The sequence below is a fragment of the Tachypleus tridentatus genome, chromosome 3 (genome assembly GCF_004210375.1).
Source record: "Tachypleus tridentatus isolate NWPU-2018 chromosome 3, ASM421037v1, whole genome shotgun sequence".
NCBI classification, from domain to species: Eukaryota; Metazoa; Arthropoda; class Merostomata; order Xiphosura; family Limulidae; genus Tachypleus; species Tachypleus tridentatus.
Window position 1 is genome coordinate 110,446,312 of NC_134827.1, and position 13,169 is coordinate 110,459,480.

Below are 13,169 nucleotides of genomic sequence, written 5' to 3' on the forward strand. Positions count from 1 at the left end.
TTTCCCCATTAAATGTTAATTTTTTAATTTTCCCTTTTCTTATTTTCATCTTTCGACTCTACTCAAATTAGTGGTTGAGTCTAAGAACACAAACTGTTTTCTTTGTGTTCATTACCCTTAAGATTTGGCCAGCAGTGTTTATATATCTTACTCGCTTCGATGGCTGTTCCGACAATAACTGGTATTTAGTAAAATAGGGCTCGACATGGTCAGGTTTAAGGCGCTCGACTTGTAATCTGAGGGTCGCGGGTTCGAATCCCGTCACACCAAACATGTTTGCCCTTTCAGTCATCAGGGGCGTTATAATGTAACGGTCAATCCCTTATTCGTCGGTAAGAAGTAGTCCAAGAGTTGGCGGTAGGTGGTGATGGCTATCTGCGCTATCTTGAATTTATCAGTGTAAGACTTGAGGCAGCTTTGCGCGAAATTCAAACAAACAAATTCAGTAACATATTTTGATGGACATAGGTAGTCAGTTTTTTGAAACTAAAACTATTTGTACAAGGTTTGTACCTGCCACTAGGAGCACCAAACAATAAGGCTAGTACTGTTATTTGTTACACGTGCAAATAATCTGTAGAACATATGTTCTTGCTACACAATTGTCAATGTTTCTTTAACAGACGGGTTTAAAGACATAATTCACTGACCCCACTACAGATGAAAAATGTCTACATGGTTCATTCTGTGGTTGAATTCTTTTTGGTTTGTTTGTTTATTGAATTTCGCGCAAAGCTACACGAGGACTATCTCCGCTAGTCGTCCCTAATTTAGCAGTGTAAGACTAGAGGGAAGGCAGCTAGTCATCACCACCCACAGCCAACTCTTGGGCTACTCTTTTACCAGCAAATAGTGAGATTGACCATCACATTAAAACGCCGTGTCGGGGTTTCGAACCCGCGGACCTCAGATTACGAGTTGAACGCCCTAATCACCTGGCCATGACAGACTTAAGCCTACACCCTTGTGCAAATAATTAATACAAGACGGAAAATTACAATTTTTTCAATTATTTGCGTTTCTTTTTCTGAGAATTCTTATAAATTTTAAAGGACAAAAGTTTACAAAAACCTTTGAGAAAAAGAACAAATCTTTTACACAGTAAGGTCCAACATAAACTTTTAGACTGAACGATTTTATAACATAAAAAAAGATTGTTCAATTGTAAAATATGAGTTAGTTTTAAACGCCCTCTACTGGGCGTTTAAACACGTAATCCTAATGATATTTGAAAATCAAAAGTTATTGCTGAAAGAAACCATAGAGTGATTTATTATTTGAAATTCTGTATTAATTTCAAAGTTACTACAAAGATAAAGGAAAGTCTAAACTTACGCTCCCCCGAATAGTTGCATCCCTAGGAGGGCGAAGATAAGGATGAAAAGAAATAGCAAGAAGAGAAGACTGATGATGGACCGCATGCTACTGAGGAGGGATATGACCAGGTTACGGAGCGATGACCAGTACCTGTGATGGGAGAGACAAATAATGTACATACCCAATGTGTGTTGAACTAATGTGACAACTTAGTGCCCCAGAAGAAACCTAATAATACCTACGAAGGTTTTTGTCGCCCTCGTTTTGTCTAGGAAACGTAATAATACCTACGAAGATTTTTGTCGCCCTCGTTTTGTCTAGGAAACGTAATAATACCTACGAAGGTTTTTGTCGCCCTCGTTTTGTCTAGGAGACGTAATAATACCTATGAAGGTTTTGTCACCCTCTTTTGTCCGTAATAATACCTACGAAGGTTTTTGTCGCCCTCGTTTTGTCTAGGAGACGTAATAATACCTATGAAGATTTTTGTCGCCCTCGTTTTGTTTAGGAAACGTAATAATACCTACGAAGGTTGTTGTCGCCCTCGTTTTGTTTAGGAAACGTAATAATACCTACGAAGATTTTTGTCGCCCTCGTTTTGTCTAGGAAACGCTATAATACCTACGAAGGTTTTTGTCGCCCTCGTTTTGTCTAGGAGACGTAATAATACCTATGAAGGTTTTTGTCGCCCTCTTTTTGTCTAGGAAACGTAATAATACCTATGAAGGTTTTTGTCGCCCTCGTTTTGTCTAGGAGACGTAATAATACCTATGAAGATTTTTGTCGCCCTCGTTTTGTTTAGGAAACGTAATAATACCTACGAAGGTTGTTGTCGCCCTCGTTTTGTCTAGGAAACGTAATAATACCTACGAAGGTTGTTGTCGCCCTCGTTTTGTTTAGGAAACGTAATAATACCTACGAAGGTTGTTGTCGCCCTCGTTTTGTTTAGGAAACGTAATAATACCTATGAAGGTTGTTGTCGCCCTCGTTTTGTCTACATAGTTATTAGATAACAGATTTTGAACATTTCAAACTGAGACTAGTGTTTATACTTTTAAAGAAAACGTTTTTTATTACAAAAATTCAGGGCTTATTGAATACTCCACAACAACTCAAAACTGAGAAATATCTTAACATCGATTTACAGATGTTATTAACAGAACGGAAATGAGGCCTACCAGCTTTGGGTCGACCATTAAATAAAACTTTATTTGTCAAATGCAGTAAACCTGTCTAAGCCGAAAATTGCATACGACGGAAACCGGTGCAAGCCAGAAATATCAAAATTTTCCAGCATTATCTTAAGATTTCTCTTGTAAAACGCCCTCTATATGACGGAACCTGCGTAACGCGGAAGAAAAACTATCTTTCATCAACTTCATCTATCAAGAAGTATGATTACAACCTGAGTAAGGTGGAAAAAATGTTTTTAATTAAATATTAATTTCTTATTCAATTAATAATTTCTTTACATATTGATAAATTCTCGGACATTTTGTTACAGTAAGTAGTGGTTAAATATATTCTGTTCTTTTTTTTTCTACCCTAATTATAATGCTACTTGTGACCCAAAAGTTCAACATTCAAATGTTTATTTAGTCTTTCTACCTCCATGTACAACATCAGTTCTACAGCAACTAGATAATAGAATTATACAGTGTATATAATTAAAATACAGAAAACTGATGCTTCAGCATATTGCAAACATGGACAACTGTAAGAGAGCATCTGAAATAATCATGAAAACTGACGTGTTAGATGTAATTGCATTTTGAAGTCATTCAATCAAATGCGTAAAAGATGAATACGTAATAAAATGCTTTCAAAACTGTGGATTTATTCTTGATAATGGCGGAGATTGTGGAGAAGTTGTTTGTTATGACGCTTCTAGTGAAATATCCAAACTCTGATTCATACAGATGATTCTGTGAACGTGGAAAGTTTTGTGAACGTTGAAAGGAATGTTTTAACAGAAACTGATTTAAAATCTGTAGTAGAATCTCAAGATGGTAACAGTATGAGAGATTCAAAAAATGAACAAAATGGAAAAGATAGTGAGGAAATAGAAATTCATACTTCATCGCCAGTGTTAAGTTGTATTAATTCTATCAAATTGTACGCAAAAATGAAGTGAAAAATGAACTTCATGAAAAAACCGTAGAATTGGTGTTCTCTTTTAACCACATGAAAAAAGTCCATTAAAAAAACAAAACAGTTTAAATTGGACATTTTCTTCAAATAAATTTGATTAAGATCTTGTGTACTTATGCATACATTGAATGTCTACTTTGGTTTTTATTCTAATAAATATAGCATAAACATTATAATAACTTTATTCAAAAACGTCTTACTTCCCTTGAATCAAGCAAGTATAACGTTCCGCTCAAAATTTATATATAAATTAGAAAATGTATGTTCACTGTCTCAGCCGGAAATTTTACTCAGTCCCGTGCGATTCCACCTTAGACAGGTTTCACTGTATATTATCAGACTTGTATACATCCTACATTGTCAAGTATATTATCAGACTTACTTGGTTACTTTGAATATCCTCAGTAATCTCAGCGCTCTGAGAACTGAAAATCCAAAAGACCCTTCCCGAATACTGGACCACACAACCTCAAATATACTCCCTGCTATGACCTGTAACAAAGAACATTTTTTTATTCCACAGCATTCAGCGACATCTATAGATAAGTATAAAACAATTAGAACAGATGCTTCTATAAAATAATTTAAATTATTTACCATATACTAAAATATTGGAGAAGTCAACACAAATCTCTCACTCTCTAACTGCTATCTTGGGATACGTGACATGAGACGACGAAGGCAGTACTTACCACACAGTCAAATTTATTAAAGGATGACTCGAAATAGATGCGAGGACCTAAGGCGTACATCTTCATAAACATTTCGAATATAAAGAGTCCCAAAAAAACAAATTCAGCCCAATCTGGAGAAAAGAAACAATTAGAAAGTAAAAGGCAGGTGTTAGATGTTTAACACAAACTGGAGAATCAACACACACACACACACATGTATACATATTAATAGATTTAAATAAAATGAAAATTTAAAGTATAATTTATTCAATCAGAATTAACTGAAGCAGTTCAACGAAATGAAACATTTAGGGGTATAATAGAGGTATCTGAATAACAAATATTACTTTCATCTTGACGCAACAGTAGAAAAGTGTTGTGCAATCATTTTTATTGTGCCTCCCCTCTGCACCCTGTAAAGTATGTTTGTCTATATACTGTAAACGTCATTTTCAGGTGCCTTTTTGTTATTATGTCACTTAATAATAGTAAATATTTCTGTAATTTTTTCAATAATTCCTCAATGGTATATAATAAGAACCCTATTGAACTTTTATATTTAAAAATTAAAATAATTTAAATGAACAACCACCTCCCTCTAAAATAGTTAAAATATAAAAATTTTATAATCTTAAAACAGACGAACCTGTTATTTAAATAACCACACTTTTAAAAGCGGTTAAATCTTACGGTCACATTAATAAATAATTCCTTCTGATATAAACCCAGTCCCCAAAAATGCTGTATAAACTACAGACACACTTGTTATAAGAACTTTTATTTATTGTACAACAAGCTTTGTTAAGTCTTTTATTTCTTGTATAACATTTGTTGTAAGGATCTATATTTTTGTATAACACTTGTAAGAATCTTTATTTCTTGTATAACACCTGTAAGAATCTTTAGTTCTTGTATAACACTTGTTGTAAGGATATTTATTTCTTGTATAACACTTGTTGTAAGGATCTTTATTTCTTGTATAACACTTGTTGTAAGGAAAAGTTGAAAAGAGAACCTAGAATATTACGTGAATAGCAAAAAACAAACAAGTACTCACATAAAAAATTCGTCAGCCATTTTGGCTGGTTGTAATGTTCTATAGCAACGCAGACGGTGTTCAGAAACACCAACACAATAACAAACCAGTAAAATATCTGAGTTTTCACAAGATGTCGGATAAAAAATCTAAACAAAACAAAGAAACAAAGAAATATATTATTATAATAACGTTAAATGTAAGTTATCTTGGAAACAATAATAAAAATTATTCTTCAACAATAAGGTTAAACAATAGTTACCTTGGTAACAACCATAAAACGAATAATATTATAAAAACTTCAATAATTGTAAACAGCAGTAAAAATATACTATTTCATAACATTAAATAGTAGTTAGGTTTAATATATTACACTAAAGCCAAATTTGTTGCTATGAATAAATAACTACTATAGTAACACTAAATGGTAGTTACCATGGAAACAACACAGTTGTATTAGTAGTGAAATATAAAAAAATACGGACAATAGCACGTGATATGTAATCCAATGCCACCATGACCGTGAATTGTTTAAACATATGTTGAACATATATTAACAATAATTTCGCTTGTGTTATTGTTGTATCCGATGGAGCAAACCTTCGTCGTATTGTTGTATTAGTTAAACTATACTAGATAAAAATTGACCGTGTCCTATATGTTGATTCATACTACTACATGTACTTGAAAATATCATTTGAGATTCATTTTGTGTCAAATTCTTATCAACACAGTGAAATAATATTTCACTAAATACAGTAATATTTTACGATATAAAAGTTTCAAAACTGCCACGTGGTAGTTGAGAGTATGCAAGAAGATAAATATTTTAAGCATGTCGTTAGGGTTAAAAAATTATTTCTTAGGTGAAAAAAGTGGGCTGTTTTCCGTTGCGAGGAACACTTGTAACATCTATTTCGTTATGACAAGCAAGACACCAACAGAACATTTGAAAAATGTTTACTGCACTTTGCACGTGTTATAGCCGTCATATCAAACAACATATCTGTAGTTGTCTGTTATGGGATTTGACCGAACTTTTATAACGCACCTACAGAGAGTGAAATTTTATTCGTATCATTATTGTTTTGGCGGTAACTAAACCTTTGACCCATCGTCCAGCACTCTAACTACTGATACGTGCATGACCCAAACAACAATATTAGCACTAATCTTAAATCAAAATTAAAATAAAGCACGTGGAGTCCAAACTCTCTCTATTGAGCCACATGTTTTGTCACTGAGGAATATTCTAACGACAACAACAGACTGTGTATTAAACCGTACAATGAAATGGACAAATTTAATGAAATTACTTTATTCAACCTGGCGGAGAAGCATGAACCTTTACGCGTGACTTTAAATATATCAATCGCTGACGTAACATGCTTTGCAAATGTGCATATAACAGATGGTTAAAATGTACGTTGTAACGTAGTGATTAAAGGAATTTTAATCTAGTGACGTAGAAGGTTTAATTTTGCGAAAAAAAAAATTAACCTAGCGACAAAGGAGTCTTAGTCTTATGATAAAGACATTTTAATCGAGTCACATATTATTGAGACTGCTATGGCTAAGTTTGCCTATACACCAATTATCGTTGTTAAATTGCTAAATATATAAAAATAAATGTAAACAGAGTCTGAACGATCACTAAAAAATAAAACTTTATTAAAGAGTTTGTTTTTATCTCTTCTCACCACGGTTTCTAGCGCTGCAAGTCCTCACACATCGCTGTGTCGTCTGGTGAAGTGAAGAGTTAAATGCTGTCGGAGAGTGTTTAACCAACAGCACTTTATAAGACATTTACTGTTTCAAAATTATGTTGTCATTTAGAACATTCAGCACGCACTGGAGAGACTTGCACGTTTCTAGCAATAACGTTAACAAAATACAACCTTAACTCTGGTAATTTCAAAATCCTCTTTTCTAGAATTAGAAGATAAACACAGTAGTCCAACGTTACGTTCACTTTGTTCATTTGTAAATTCGATGGAACAACTCCACAAAGTTTATATGTCGAGTATTTGAAATGTCGCTTGCGGGGTTCAACTACAAATGTGTTGTGAACCATACTGACCATGTGGAAGACGAAAGACGTTTTAGCAACACCAAGACAACAAGGTGTTTACTGACAGTTATAAAATTAACTTTTCCACCTGCATGTGCGAAACACGGATGACGATATATACGTATTAAAGATCTGTGACGTAAAGGTCTAACGCATTCTTTCATTGGCCTATTTAAAGCTCGTCAGCACATACCGAGTCAGCAAACCAAAGAAATACAATTAGGCCTCATATAATGATTAAATGTGTACAAATTCCATGGGAATTTTGTCCTAAATTACTTTAGGTTATTATACGATGAAATAAGGAAGGAGCTAAGACTGACACACTTACGATACATGATATACATTTTTTTATCATCACAAACGAAAATTTGAGCTACAGGGAGAAGACAAGTGACGCCCAGTAGCAGTCTTCTTCCGGATAATATCGTTCTGATACGTGACTTAGTTCGAGTTCATGTACGTCACGTAACTCAAAGATAATAGCGCGGATACTGTACTTTGTAAAACTGTAACGGGAAATTAGGTTTACAAAGTGCGATTTAGATACAAGTATGATTTTGGATGGTGGATTTTATACCCATAGGTGTGATTATTACGTCATTATAGCATCACACGGTGTAACCATGAAACTATCAAATTCCTTCCACGGAAGCCCGTAAGAAAATTAAGGTGTACTATAGAAACAACAATTCATTGATATATGGTACGAATATGATAAATTAATATTTAAAGGAACCACAAGATATTGTCTTACATTAACACTTAAACATACACTTACCTAAGCCTTTTTTCTGCCCGCCAAAATGCTTTGCACGCGCCTTTGTTGGCGATTTTTGCCTTTATCTGGGAAGGCCCTACAAAACCTGAAATGTACAATAAACGCTAGTAGCAGTCCAGAAAACTGTTTATTCGTTTCTGTTTCGAAAATATAGTGATTTCGATTAAAAGGTACAGGTGAACAAAACTTCGTTTTACAAATCATGTAAATTTAAATATTATTCATTAACTTGAAATGAACAAAACGCATATTAGTGTTAATGCCAACTACTAGAGATATATTACTTTTCCAAGCGAGATTTAAAACAATTTTGCCTTTTTTGAGAAATTAAAGTTTAATGTTTTTATTTTAAAACACCAGATAATTTTAATTACTTATTTTTCAACATTACAGTCGTCAGTAAAGTCTTAAAAATTTCCAAACCAGACACATAAACTTTGGGGGGGGGGAACTTTCAAAATACATAGGCTTCGTAATCTTACCATTAGTTTCAAACGATATGTTTCATATCATGTCCATTGTACAATTCAAGAAGAGAAGATATTTGCTTATTTTTATCTCTCCCCTCTGGTATGTTTTTCATTTAAATTTCGAGTTAGAAGGGTAAACAGGTGAAAGTATCTTATTACAATAAAACCAACGTATTTCTTGGAGTAAATATAAATAGAGACTCGAATAAAGATGACAAAAATAAGAACAACTAAACAGTTGGTTTACTACCCACGTTCTGTTTGTTTGGCATCACCAGAACAACTTCTGTTACAAATAAAATAGTCATAGTAATGTGGCCTTCTTCCATTTAAATCAATTAGATCTGTGTTTTTAAAACTTCTCCGTTCCAGAAGTTGCTGCTTCCATAAACTGTTGTGTACTATGAAAATACAAGTACAACGAAACACTATTAGGATTCATATATGAATATTCTTTCGGGTTTTGTTTGCCTGTTTTTCCTTTCCGTGAAATTTCGCAGACTTTCAAATTGTCGAGTTTTTTTTTTTTAATTTCGCGCAAAGCTACACAAAGGTTATCTGCCCATTAATTGTCTCTAACTTATAAGTGATATACTAGAGAGAAGGCAGCTATTGAAGACCACCCACCGCCAAATCTAGAAATACATTATATCGCTTCAAAATCTGAAAGGGCGGCCATATTTGGTGAGAGAATCTGAACTCTCGAGCAGCAGATTGCGACTCGAGCGTCCCTAACCGCCACGTTACTTTATTTCACTCGAACTTCATGTTACGAATTTAGAGACCACTTTAACTATCTCTTTTACTGATGTTTTTTTTTTAAATCCCAACTGACGATGACCTGCTAAATAATATAATAAAAACAATGTATAAAGCGGAACCGTCTTTGATGTATTGGACGTCACCGTTCATGCTGAGATGTGCATATATAGAAACGTCTGAATATAAAACAGTAATAGCGGGCTTTATCATCATAAACAGATTTGTGTTTGGAGAAATCAGTAGATTACAATTAAAACCACAATTATAACCGTAAGTAGCAGATATACGTATAAAGAAAGAGACGTATAAAAATCTGAGCGCCCGTCGTTTGGTTTGGTTTAAATTTCGCGCAAAACTACTCGAGAGCTATCTGCGCTAGCAGTCCCTAATTTAACAGACTAGAGGGAAGGCAGCTAGTCATCACCACCCACCGCCAACGCTTGGACTACTCTTCTACCAAGTTATAGTGGGATTGACCGTCAAATTATGACGCCCCTACGGCTGAAATGGCAAGCATGTTTGGTGAGATGGAGATTCGAACCCTCCACCCTCAGATTACGAGGCGATTGACTTAACCACCTGGCCATGCCGGGCCGAGGCGCACGTTGTCTTTATATAACCCGGTTATAAATACCTGGTACAGTAATTAATTATTGCAATATTGAAATACATAATTAATTTTGATGAGGAGTTACCAAGCAACAATAATTAATAAAGCAGTTTCAACTATGGCGGGTGGGCACAAGACCCCTTCACCAAAATTTTTTTCACATTTTTTTATAACCCTAAATCCACCCATAAACATTTGATTAAATACGTTTAAAATATGTGCATTTAGTAGATACTTTAATTAAGCTAATAACCGAAATTTAATAATATGATAATTAAACAATAAAATCCACCCTTATTATTGTCAATCCACCCATGGTGTATTTTGTTTCTTCCTTATAACTCTTCCTTGTAACTTCTGTTTGTAACTCATCAAAATCTGTTGAAGGTGTGGTTATATACCTAGACTTAACATTAATGTTTTATGATCATATTAAAATTATTGTGAAATGTTAGCAGGGTCCCTCACGAGCTAGTGGGGGACATTTTTCTCTAAAAAACAAATAAACTACACCCAATCAGGTTTTTCATACTTTTAATTGAAATTTTTTAGACAATTTTATTGACTAACAAGAAGGCATTTCCTTTTAGCGTTTGGGCTACGAAACGTGATTTAAATAGGTGAGGTGACTGAAACCCGTCAGCACATCACGAGCTTAAAGACCGACCACAAGAACCATGGAAGTCATCATAGAACACGCAGAGATAATTAGGAACCGTTTAGAACCATCTTAGTAGGAACTGTACAACAATATTATGTCTATAGCTGTTTTCAAAGCGTTGCTGTCTACTCATCCCACTGCTTACTATAGTGATGCTTCGATCTTTCTCACAGGTGAAATCGTTCGTATCTCAACTGAAAGCTAAACATGAGAAAGGTTATAGTAGCAGAAACATAAAAGTTTGGCAGTTGTTTAGCTAATAATGTTAACATTGTGGCTTTATTGATATAAACTGAATTTACTCCTAGCGGGTAAACCTTAGGACTAGCTAGTATAAAGACTTAAGGATACTGTATTTCAAATAATAATTTATCAATTAAGAAACAAAAGCTAGTCGTGGAAAAATATGTTCAAAATCACCTTGGAAGTTTATGATTGAGCTTACTTTTAATATTCAACAAACTGTGGTGTAAAACACCACTTAGCTCCTCCGGGACGTGTTGGTAACGTGAAATAATATTTATAATTTTGACAACAAAAGAATTAGAGGGTTACTTAAAGCAAGACACTAACACCCCTCAGCTTACTAATATAATAAACCGAACACAAACAATAACCAAGAAACGTAAGGAGATTAACTGGACTAGATTTATAAAAGTTTTCTGTAACTGTGGTCTAACGCGGAAAAAAAAAAATCGAATTAATGACGTCAGAAATAAACCAAACTTTTGTTTTGTTAACGAGACTTAAGCTGACAGTAATGTTTTACAAAATGGTTTTGTATGTGCATTTATGTGTTTCTTGTGAGGACTTACTTTGACTACGCAATAAATCCTGCGATTAAATACGTATATTTATTACATTCGTTGCTCCAAGATAATCAAATTACTTGAAATTTATAAACTTGGACTCACAAATATAAGAAAACTTTTTTCATATTAGGCTTAAGAAAGCACCAAGTCTAAGAATTCTAAGAGATAAACAGAAGCCTAAAAATGGCGTAAATTATATTTTTAGTAGATTTAACAAGAATATCTTTTTCAAATTTTTACGAATAAGTTATTTAGTAAATAAGACTTACAATGATATTTAGTAAATAAAACTTTTTACAACAAACGAGTTTCGTTGTAAAAGTTACTTCTGTGTCTATATATGAAGATGAAAGAAAAAAAAATTCATAGCAAAACTATTAACTTACATTTGGAAGACATATTATGTGAATCGTTTTTGTTACAGTTTATAAGTTATTACTTACATTAATTATTTTCATAGTAAAGACCTTTTTTTATATTATACAGGGTGTCCCGTAAGTCCCTACCCATCCATATATCTTAAGCATCCAGTGTATCTGTGTGCTGTCCCTCATTCTCGTTGCAAAATATTATGCGACGCCATGTTCTGTGAGACATTTTCCTCAACATAGCAGGGGTCATTGTTCCAAATGCCGCGGTAACAGTTTTTTTCAACTCATAATTAGTAGATTTATGGGTAGGGTAGGGAATAGGTAGGGACTTACGGGCCACACTGTATAATCCATATTTACAGTTTAGACACTATCTTTAGAACTGATCTTTGGGACATGCTCAGTTCGATTATTCATACATCGTTAATCTGGAACATGATCAAAGGTAATCAATTTCAGATACAGTGAATTCCTTTTCTACCAATAGAAAATGTCCACGTTGACTGAGAAATTGTTTGTCATTCCAAACGCCACCCAAAAGTTATGTCTATCATTACCCCAAATTTTCAGTGAACTAAAACCTACTGATTGATTGAGTATCATACTTTTACCTTTTTCACAATGGTACAGAAACAAAATACCAAGCAGTGTCTCAATAGCGCCTCCGTACTTACATTAACGTTACGTAATAAAGTCCATACGTTTTCATATAAGGTTCTATAAAATACTTCTTAAAACGGGCCAATGTTTGTATTTTCATACAAATCTAAACAAGAAACAACTTATGAATAAACAACTGAACAGTAAAATATCACTTTACGAAAACAGTGAATAATTTATGTTTACAAAAAAAAAAAGACAAGCAGTACGGTACTGATAATACAAAGGGATAATTTAATAAAACAGAAAGAAAGCGCTTGTGTGACGTAATGCTGTAAGGCTCGTGTTCATGACTTTAACAGTTTACTAAGAATAAGCTATAAATATTAATAAACAGTAATAAATTCAAGTAAATAAAGAAACAAAAACATGTTAAGACGTTCTACCAACTAATGGAATGCTCTTTTAATTTTAAATACATAAATACGATACACAATTTGCTAAATACATATTAAAGTTAAAAACGCGTCATTTCTCCAATTATGTACCTTTTAATTTACTCATCTTTGTAGGGACTTGTGGGGACAAAAGAGGGCGTTGTGCAAAAACAAGGGAAGAACATGCGAGAAAAAAAGAGATGTTTTATGTTAGTCAACAGAGAACATACGAAGACATGACGTGAAAAATTGTCTTTGTCACACGAAAACGAAACTCAACAAGCTAGTTCTTGTGCGCATGACATGACACAAACATCCATTATTTTATCATGTAATCAGTTTCAATTATATCGTGTAATAAAAAAAAATAGAAACCGCACCATTAAAAAATAGAAACATATTGAATACATTTCAGC

At 33.6% G+C, this 13,169-nt stretch overlaps 1 pseudogene; it reads right to left on the minus strand.

Annotated features, from left to right (window-relative positions):
• Nucleotides 1-1,331: 1,331 nt before the first annotated feature.
• LOC143245968 (voltage-dependent calcium channel type A subunit alpha-1-like) overlaps nucleotides 1,332-13,169 on the minus strand; it is a 40,259-nt pseudogene continuing 28,421 nt past the window's right edge.